Below are 11,331 nucleotides of genomic sequence, written 5' to 3'. Positions count from 1 at the left end.
CTACCATTCCAACTGACTGCTAGATGACTTCACTTGGACATCCTCCAGCATCTTTAATTCAGCATGTTCAAAGAGGAATCATCTTTTCATTAAAACCAGCTTCTCCCTTTAGTGTTCCTATATCTGTGAATATCCCTATGTCCTCCAAGTCCTCAGGTTCAAAACCTCGGTACCTTCTCCAGTTCCTCCTCATTTATTGTCCCCCACAGTTAATGCATGATCAACTCATATCAGATCAAGTCTAATTCTGCAATATTCTGCAGTTGATGCTCTCTCATCCATTCCCTTCAACCACTCTTGCCTCCATCCTGAGGACAATTTCCTGCCCCTTCAGCTCTCTATTCCAGTCCATCTTATGTGCTTTTATCAGAATATCCTTCATGTGATCACATTCGGACCATGGTACCTGCTTGTTCAAAATCCATCAGATGTTCCCAATTTCATCCTGGGTTTTGTACAAATGCATCTCAGCTCTTCTGACACCAAGCAAATTAAACTGCTTATCAATCTCCAAACATGTCCCACGGATTTCAGCCTCTCTACCCTGACTTGTGCAGACACAAAGACCATTGAAATTTCCCTATTCATCAACCTCTACTGTAAATAGTACCTCATTCACAAACCCCTTCTTAATTCCCCCCAATCATGACAACCAAAATGCTTTAGACATCTAAACATGCTCCTGGCTAAGAATCACTGAAATATACAAATAAACACACAGATGATCACTTGAAATTTTCCTTTTATCAAATCATTTTGCAAAAAAAATATTAATCACTTTTTCTTACAAAGAAAGGTTTTCATAAACTGTGGAAATCCAAATTTCTCAATATTTGCCATACTGGAGAAAGGCTTTCTGTGTTTAGTCACTAAGTGGAAGCAATAATGCTGGCAGATTTCCCTTTCCCAATATCATCAAGAGATTCATGCAGATTGTTCCATAACAAAACCCAGACATTTTGTTAAGTTTCAAAATACGCTCCCTTAACATTGGATGTCTGTTATCAAAAGAACCTAAATTCTACATATGACTTGAACTGTGGGACAAGAGTTATGAGAGAAGGGTTGTAAAGATAAATCTTATTAATTTTACTTAAGTCTACAGAGTGGTTGCTGAAGAAATAAACTTGCACAATTCTTTCCAAAGAACAGGACAAAGTCATTAAGTAGCTAATCATTTTATATTTTTAGTTCTTCAGAAGACAGCCTTACATCTCTGCATGGGATTGGGATTCACAGAAATTATGGATGACTGACACTTATTCCTTTTCTGTCTTATAATAATCATTCTCTGGATTCATTCTCAAAACAAACAAAAAACAAAAAAAACCCAATCAAAACTAGAAACTAGGAGAATTTGAGGGGATTGGTTCAAGATGGCGGAGTAGAAGGATGTGTGCTCACTCCCACTTCTGAGAGAAATGGAATCACAACTAACTGCTAAACAATCATCGACAGGAAGACACTGGAACTCACCAAAAAAGATATCCCACATCCAAAGACAAAGAAGAAGCCACAATGAGATGGTAGGAGGGGCGCAATCACTATAAAATCAAATCCCATAACTGCTGGGTGGGTGACTCACAAACTGGGGAACTTATACCACAGAAGTCCACCCACTAGAGTGAAGGTTCTGAGCCCCACGTCAGGCCTCCCAAGCTGGGGGTCCTGCAACAGGAGGAGGAAATCCTAGAGAATCAGACTTTGAAAGCTAGCGGATTGAAAGACTTCGACAGGACTGGGGGAAACAGAGACTCCACTCTTGGTGGGCACACACAAAATAGCATGCACATCAGGACCCAGGGAAAGGAGCAGTGACCCCATAGAGGACTGAACCAGACTTACCTGCTAGAGTTAGAGAGTCTCCTGCAGAGGCAGGGGGGTGGCTCCTTGAGGACAAGGACACTGGCAGCAGAAGTTCTGGGAAGTACTCCTTGGTGTGAGCCTTCCCAGAGTCTGCCATTGGCCCCACCAAAGAGGCAGGTAGACTCCAGTGTTGGGTTGCCTCAGGCCAAACAACCAAGAGGGAGGAAACCCAGGCCCACCCATCAGCAGACAAGCAGATTAAGGTTTTACTGAGCTCTGCACACACCAATCCCTCCCATCATGAAACTTGCACAAGCCAATTAGATAGCTTCATCCATCGGAGGGCAGAGAGCAGAAGCAAGAAGAACTACAATCCTGCAACCTGTGGAACAAAAACCACATTCACAGAAAACCAGACAAGATGAAAAGGCAGAGGGCTATATACCAGATGAAGGAACAAGATACAACACCAGAAAAACAACTAAATGAAGTGGAGATAGGAAACCTTCCAGAAAAAGAATTCAGAATAATGATAGTGAAGATAATCCAGGACCTTGGAAAAAGAATGGGACAAAGATCGAGAAGATGCAAGAAATGTTTAACAAAGACCTAGAAGAATTAAAGAACAAACGCCTAGAACACTTAAAGAACAAACAGAGGTGAACAATATAATAACTGAAATGAAAAATATACTAGAAGGAATCAATAGCAGAATAACTGAGGCAGAAAAATGGATAAGTGACCTAGAAGACAAAATGGTGGAATTCACTGCAACAGAACAGAATAAAGAAAAAAGAATGAAAAGAAATGAAGACAGCAAAAGAGACCTCTGGGACAACATTAAATGTAACAACATTCACATTATACGGGTCCCAGAAGGAGAAGAAAGAGAGAAAAGACCTGAGAAAATATTTGAAGAGATTATAGTAGAAAACTTCTCTAACATGGGAAAGGAAATAGCCACCCAAGTCCAGGAAACACAGAGAGTCCCAGGCAGGGTAAACCCAAGGAGGAACACACCAAGGCAAACAGTAATCAAATTGGCAAAAAATAAAGACAAAGAAAAATTATTGAAAGCAACAAGGGAAACACAAAAAAATAACATAAAAGAGAACTCCCATAAGGTTAACAGCTGATTTCTCAGTGGAAATTCTACAAGCCAGAAGGGAGTGGCATGATATATTTACAGTGATGAAAGGGAAAAACCTACAAACAAGATTACTCTACAAGGATCTCATTCAGATTCAATGGAGAACTCAAAAGCTTTACAGACAAGCAAAAGCTAAGAGAATTCAGCACCACCACGCCAGCTCAGCAACAAATGCTAAAGGAACTTCTCTAAGTGGGAAACACAGAGAAGAAAAGGACCTACAAAAACAAACCCATAACAATTAAGAAAATGGTAATAGGAACATACTTACTGATAATCACCTTAAACGTGAATGGATTAAATGATCCAAACAAAAGACACAGGCTCGCTGAATGGATATAAAAACCGAATCCATATATATGTTGTCTACAAGTAGAGACCCACTTCAGACCTAGGGACACATGCAGACTGAAAGTGAGGGGATGGAAAAAGATATTCCATGCAAATGGAAAGCAAAAAAAAAGCTGGAGTAGCAATACTCATATCAGATAAAATAGACTTTAAAACAAAGAATGTTAAAAAGACAAAGAAGGCCACTACATAATGATCAAGGGATCAATCCAAGAAGACGATACAACAATTATAAATATATATGCACCCAACATAGGAGCACCTCAATACATAAGGTAACTGTTAACAGCTATTAAAGAGGAAATCGACAGTAACACAATAATAGTGGGGGACTTTAACACACTTACCCCAATGGACAGATAATCCAAACAGAAAATTAATAAGGAAACACAAACTTTAAATGACACCCTAGACCAGATAGTGTTAATTGATATTTATGGGACATTCCATCCGAAAACAACAGATTACACTTTCTTCTCAAGTGCACATGGAATATTCTCCAGGATAGATCACATCTTGGGTCACAAATCAAGTCTCAGTAAATTTAAGAAAATTGAATTAATATCAAACATCTTTTCTAACCACAATGCTATGAGATTAGAAATCAATTACAGGGGAAAAAACGTAAAAAATACAAACACATGGAGGCTAAAAAATACTTAACTAAATAATCAAGAGATCACTGAAGAAATCAAGAGGAGATCAAAACATACATAGAGACAAATTACAATGATAACACGATGATCCAAAACCTATGGGATGAAGCAAAAGCAGTTCTAAGAGGAAAGTTTATAGCAATACAACCTACTTCAAGAAATGAGAAAAATCCCAAATACACAATATAACCTTACACCTAAAGGAACGAGAGAAAGAACAAACAAAACCCAAAGTTAGTAGAAGGAAAGAACGCATAAAGATCAGAGCAGAAATAAATGAAATAGAAACAAAGAAAATAGCAAAGATCAATAAAACTAAAAGCTGATTCTTTGAGAAGGTAAACAAAATTGATAAACCATTAGCCCGACTCATCAAGAAAAAGAGGGAGAGGGCACAAATTAGAAATGAAAAAGGAGAAGTCACAACAGACACCGCAGAAATACAAAGCACCATGAGAGACTACTACAAGCAACTCTATGCCAATAAAATGGATAACCTGGAAGAAATGGACAAATTCTTAGAAAGGTACAACCTTCCAAGACTGAACAAGGAAGAAATAGAAAACATGAACAGACCAATCACAAGTAATAAAATTGAAAGTGTGATTAAAAGTCTTCCAACAAACAAAAGTCCAGGACCAGATGGCTTCACAGGTGAATTCTATCAAACATTTAGAGAAGAGCTAACACCCATCCTTCTCAAATGCTTCCAAAAATTTGCAGAGGAAGGAACACTCCCAAACTCATTCTACGAGGCCACCATCACCCTGATACTGAAACCAGACAAAGCTACTACAAAAAAGAAAATTACAGACCAATAACACTGATGAATATAGATGCAAAAATCGTCCTCAAAATACTAGTAAACACAATCCAACAACACAAGGATCATACTCTATGATCATGTGGGATTTATCCCAGGGATGCAAGGATTCTTCAATATACGCAAATTAATCAATGTGATATAACATATTAACAAATTGAAGAATAAAAACCATATGATCATCTCAATAGATGCAGAAAAAGCTTTTGACAAAATTCAACACCCATTTATGATAAAAAAAAAAACTCTCCAGAAAGTGGGCATAGAGGGAAGCTGCCTCAACATAATAAAGGCCATAAATGACAAACCGACAGCAAACATCATTCTCAATGGTGAAAAACTGAAAGCACTTCCTCCAATATTAGGAGCAAGACAAGGATGTCCACTGTCACCACTATTATTCAACATAGTTTTGGAAGTCCTAGCCACAGCAATCAGAGAAGAAAAAGAAATAAAAGGAATACAAATTGGAAAAGAAGAAGTAGAAGTGTCACTGTTTGCAGATGACATAATACTATACATAGATAATCCTAAAGATGCCACCAGAAAACTACTAGAGCTAATAAATGAATTTGGTAATGTTGCAGGATACAAAATTAATGCACAGAAATCTCTTGCATTCCTATACATTAATGATGAAAAATCTGAAAGAAAAATTAAGGAAACACTCCTCTTTACCACTGCAAAAAAATAATAATATACCTAGGAATAAACCTACCTAGGGAGACAAAAGACCTGTATGCAGAAAACTACAAGACATTGATGAAAGAAATTAAAGATGATACAAACAGATGAAGAGATATACCATGTTCTTGGATTGGAAGAATCAATATTGTGAAAATGACTATACTACCCAAAGCAATCTACAGATTCAATGCAATTCCTATCAAATTACCAATGGCATTTTTTACAGAACTAGAACAACAATTTTAAAATTTGTATTGAGACAAAAAAGACCTCAAATAGCCAAAACAGTCTTGAGGGAATAAAACGGAGCTGAAGGAATCAGACTTCCTGACTTCAGACTATACTACAGAGCTACAGTAATCAAGACAATATGATACTGGCACAAAAACAGAAATATAGATCAATGGAACAGGATAGAAAGCCCAGAGATAAACCCATGCACCTATGGTCAACTTATCTATGATGAATGAGGCAAGGATATACAATGGAGAAAAGACAGTCTCTTCAACAAGTGGTGCTGGGAAAACTGGACAGCTACATGTAAAAGGCTGAAATTACAACACTCCCTAACACCATATGCAAAAATAAACTCAAAATGGATTAAAGACCTAAATGTAAGACCGGACAATATAAAACTCTTAGAAGAAAACATGGAAAAAACACTCTTTGACATAAATCAAAGAAAGATCTGTTTTGATCCACCCCCTAGAGTAATGGAAATAAAAACAAAAATAAACAAATGAAACTTAAAAGCTTTTGCACAGCAAACGAAATTACAAATAAGACAAAAAGACAACCCTCAGAATGGGAGAAAAATATTTGCAAACGTATCAACAGACAAAGGATAGTTCTCCAAAATATATAAACAGCTCATGCAGCTCAATATTTAAAAAATGAACATCCCAAACAAAAAAACCATATTTGCACAATAGTTGATGCATAGAAAATTCTGACTCTGAAAAGAGGAAGTCAACCAAACTGGAAAAACTAGAAGATTCAATTCAGACTACTTCTTCTCAAGGTGGTCAGCTTTGACAAGTTGTGCTAGTACCATTATTAATCCTTAGACTATAGCTATATCCAAACCCAGATGCATCATGTCACTTTGGCCATAATTTTGGCCAAAACCATCAGTACCTGTCTTTCTTTACAATGAAATGATTTTGTGCACTTAAAAGAGTTTACTATTCAGATTTCTTCTCCTTAGAAACAGACCAGCTGATTGGAGAAAACTTCTGCTGATAAGAATGAAATGCATCCCAAGCTAAAAAAGCGAAAACTGTGGTCTTCACCATATGACATTGTTCAAACTTGATCTTTATTTCCCTGTACAAAGACTTCGTATATGCTTTTTTTTCACAGAATGTTAGGATTTTATTCAGGTTTTTAAAATTTGGATAAATAATGGTAATATTGAAAACTCTAACATGGTGATGTTCATTGGCTATTTTTTTGCTTTATTCTTGATTATCATATAACTAATGAGATTCAAATAGCTAGTGGTATTTCCACTATAATTTTCATCTTTTTTTGCGGGGGGGTGGGAGGGTGCACCACATGGCTTGCAGGATCTTAGTTCCCTGACCAGGGATTGAACCCTCACCCTCGGCAGTGAAAGTGCAGAGTCCTAATGATGCCGAAAGCTCGGCCTCTGTGCACCACTGCCGGAACGAATCTCAGAGACAGAGTTTTGGGTGAAGAAAAAGAATAGCTTTATTGCTTTGCCAGGCAAAGGGGGACACAGAGGGCTCCTGCCCTCGAAAACTATGTGTCCCTTAATGTTTTTTATTGAAGTAGAGTTGATTTACAATGTTGTGTTAGTTTCAGGTGTACAGCACAGTGATTCATTATATAAGTATATTCTTTTTCAGACTCTTTAAGGAGTTTTTTTTAAATCAAGTCTTAATTTGTAGCAGGCTCACTGATGAACCCTGAAAGTAAAGGAACCAAAACTGGCAAAGATGCCTTATGTTGTGGAGTGAATTCACAGTTCATGCCCTTAAGGTTTTTTCCAGAGGTTTTTGGAAATGCCTTATGATTACAACAGAACTTTACTCTTTCTATCTTTTTATACCCTGTCCCCATCTGGCTAGATGTCCCACAGCTTTCAAAGCATCCTGATAATTTTTTTTTATATAATACTACATATTTTTATTGGGATCTTTCAGTGTACTAGGATTTGTTTAGAGCTCTTGGGTTTTCATTGTTTTGGTTAGAATTTTACTTTTATGAGGTGTTAGGGCAGAAGAGGGGGTGTGTTTTATTTTTATTTTGTTTTTATTTTGATTGCCACACACTCTTCTAACCCTTCCCCTTGTGTTGACCCCTCTGAAAAGATAATAATCTCACTTCCTACATCGTAAGAGAAATTCTTAACAGGTCAAGAATCATAATCAGGTTTAGACAGTTATTTTAGCCTTTCTTTTCTATCCCACTGACATTAAACCCAAGATGAGTTGAAATGTGATATGTTCCATGCGTTCTTTTCAAATATCTTTGAAATAGGCACATGGTTTCAGTTTTGTGCTGGAATAGTCTGTTCCAAAGAATTGCAGTTTTCTGATCCTCCTTAATTATTAGCATTGTATTTCTAGAAAGTACACCAAAGAAAGCTTTTCACTGGATACAACCTTAAATAACTAAATTTAACCTTAAAGTAGATGACCTGAATCATATATAAGAAATATTAAAATCTTCCTCCCAAGACCCATGGAAGAAGAAAGGGACAAGGACTAAATACAATAAAAAATATTTTCAAAACCATTTGCTTTTGATGCAAATTGGGATCTACTTTCTTTTCTGACTTTGAATAGAGAAAAGGACTAATTTAATTGTGTAATCTCCTACCATACCCGTGTGGTTGTATCTGAACCAGTATGACATGTAAAAAGTCTCAAAGGAGAGCAAAACAGTCAGGAAATGCTGTTAGTTCATACAAATGACATCAGGAATTATGTCGAACCACATATGGCTTGATAGTCTTTTTCCTTGAGCTATAAAGATTGCACTGACAAGAGTAAAAAGACAATACAATCTTCTTTCACTTTTTGGCAAACTTCAGGCTGGAAGTTTTATTTGCCATATACCAGCTTTATTCCTCTTCCAAAGGTGAAATGAGGGGTCTTGGGGAGAATTTTGATTCTCTGCTCTTCCTCTCTAGTAAAATTACTCCTTTGTTGTAATTTTTTCCAGAACTGATAAATTCTATAAAATTTTTTTCAAATCATGATGACCAAGTAGTTTCCTCTTTCCCTTGTTTCTCGTAATCTTCAAAGTAGAAAGAAATTCCGTAAGTAGAGCCAGAATTGCTATTCCTAAACAAGTCATCCCATGAAACCAAGTTACAATCTTAGTCTTGTCCCTAAGGAGATGCCTGATCTTAAGCAAGTTATCACGTGTAATATAGGAAAAAATAACCTTTTTCCCAAAAAATGTTGTTGGAAGTTTAAATGATAGGATAATCTCAGTGAATGCTCGTTTCCTACCTGTCTGTCAGCTTTCAATCAATAATCTTGAGTTACATTGGCTTGGTTCATCTATGAATCACAAACTATTTTTCATCTAAAGAATAGTCAAATCCAGCAATTCCACTTCTGGATATATATCCAGAAAAAATTCAAACACTAATTCGAAAAGATACATGGACCTCAATGTTCATTAGCAGTACTATTTACAATAGACAAGATATGGTAACAACCCAAGTGTCCATCAACAGACAAATGGATAAAGAAGATGTGGTAAATATATATGAAGGAATATTACTCAGCCATTAAAAAGAATGAAATTCTACCATTTGCAGCAATGTGGATGGACCTAGAGAATATTATGCTTAGTGAAATAAATTTGACAGAGAAAGACCAATACTGTAGGATATCACTTATACATGGAATCTAAAAAATAGTACAAATGAAGGTATATAGCAAAACAGAAACAGACTCACAGATACAGAAAACATGGATAAAGATGCAAAAAAAATACTACAGAAGTAGAATCACTGTCGTGTGAAAATCTACACTTTTAATCAAACCAGGTACCTGAGGATTAATAAAGAATCTTTACTACCTGTAGCAAAGAATGTTTCATTCTCAGGGGCAAATACAGAAGCCTGGTACCCTCCGGGTTATGGAAATATTTATGCCGGTTTCTACAACTCTGGTTTGCTTTATACCTTTATAGGAGAAGGCAAAGGGTATATTTTTGAGTCCAACATAGATAATCTGGGTACCACAGTGGATCTTTATATTCTTAATCATCTAACAAACCCACCCAATGGAAAACCTTGTCAATTTGTCATGGAAGTCACAAATAAAACACATGCAGATGTAAAGGGTGGGACACTCACTCAGTATGAAGGCAAATTTAGACTGATGGAAATTGCTCAAGTGCCAAAAGCATATGCTGATGAGTATAAATCTGTATCAAAATTCAAAATATTTAATACAAACAACCTATGGATCTCTCTTACAGCAGTTAAAAGACTGCAGGAGCAGAATGCTATTGACATGGAAATCATTGTAAATCCAAAGACTTTGGATGGAGGCCTGAATGTCATTCAGTTGGAAACTGCAGTAGGGGCTGCCATTAAAAACTTTGAGAACTCTCTAGGTATTAATGTTCCTAGGAGCCGTTTTCTGCCTGTCAAAACCACATCAGATCTCTTGCTTTTGATGTCAAACCTTTATAGTCTTAATGCAGGATCTCTGACAATGAGTGAAAAGCGGGAATTTCCTACAGTGCCCTTGGTTAAATTAGGCGGTCCTTTTACGAAGGTTCAGGATTATCTAAGGAGATTTGAAAGCATACCAGATATGCTTGAATTGGATCACCTCACAGTTTCAGGAGATATAACATTTGACAAGAATGTTTTATTACAGGGAACGGTTATCATCATCGCAAATCATGGTGACTGAATTGACATCCCACCTGGAGCAGTATTAGAGAACAAGATTGTATCTGGGAACCTTCATACCTTGAACCACTGAATGAAAAATATTGTGCACATTTTATACTAATTATGGGCTAAACAATTTCTTACAATGAAGTGTTCTCTAGGATTATAAAATGGGCAGGTACTTTATTATGTTACTGTACCATGCAGTGCTAATTTTTAAGTTGAGTTTTCTGCAGTATGCTTTTAGTCTATGAAAAGCACAGGTGGAAGCAGTACTTTTCTTTTTGAAGAAGATCCTGAAAGTTAAATTCATCTTAAAGTGCAATATTGTTTAAGCTTAAAACTGGTGTAGCTCTGCTGGAAAATCTTTAACAGAGGCCTCAATAATGGTCACTTTGAACTGCTTGTGATTTTAAAAATAAAGCTGTGAAGCAATACACGTGTAAAAAAAAATCAAAAGTATTCACAAAAATATCTCCATCAATAGTTCTTTTTCCCTTGAATTTTATTTTATTTACTTTTTATATAGCAGCTTATTAGTTACCTATTTTATACATATTAGTGTATATATGTCAATCTCCCAATTCATCCCACCACCACCACTCCCCAACCAGCCCCTGCTTTCCCCCTTGCTGTCCATACGTTTGTCCTTTACATCTGTGTCTCTATTTCTGCCTTGCAAACCGTTTCATCTGTAACATTTTTCTAGATTCCACATATATGCGTTAATATACGATGTTTGTTTTTCTCTTTCTGACTCACTTTACTCTGTATGACAGTCTCCAGATCCATCCACGTCCCTACAGATGACTCAATTTCATTCCCATTTATGGCTGAGTAATATTCCATTGTACATATGTACCACAATTTCTCAATCCATTCGTCTGTTGTTGGGAATTTAGGTTGCTTCCATGACCTGGCTATTGTAAATAGTGCTGCAATGAACATTGGGGTGCATGTGTCATTT

General features: G+C 36.6%; 1 pseudogene; it reads left to right on the top strand.

Annotated features, from left to right (window-relative positions):
• Nucleotides 1-2,391: 2,391 nt before the first annotated feature.
• Nucleotides 2,392-10,455, top strand: LOC132425338 (UTP--glucose-1-phosphate uridylyltransferase pseudogene; annotated as a pseudogene).
• Nucleotides 10,456-11,331: the final 876 nt, after the last annotated feature.

The sequence above is a fragment of the Delphinus delphis genome, chromosome 5 (assembly GCF_949987515.2).
Source record: "Delphinus delphis chromosome 5, mDelDel1.2, whole genome shotgun sequence".
Classification (NCBI taxonomy): domain Eukaryota; kingdom Metazoa; phylum Chordata; class Mammalia; order Artiodactyla; family Delphinidae; genus Delphinus; species Delphinus delphis.
This window is presented reverse-complemented; position numbering and strand designations above follow the sequence as displayed.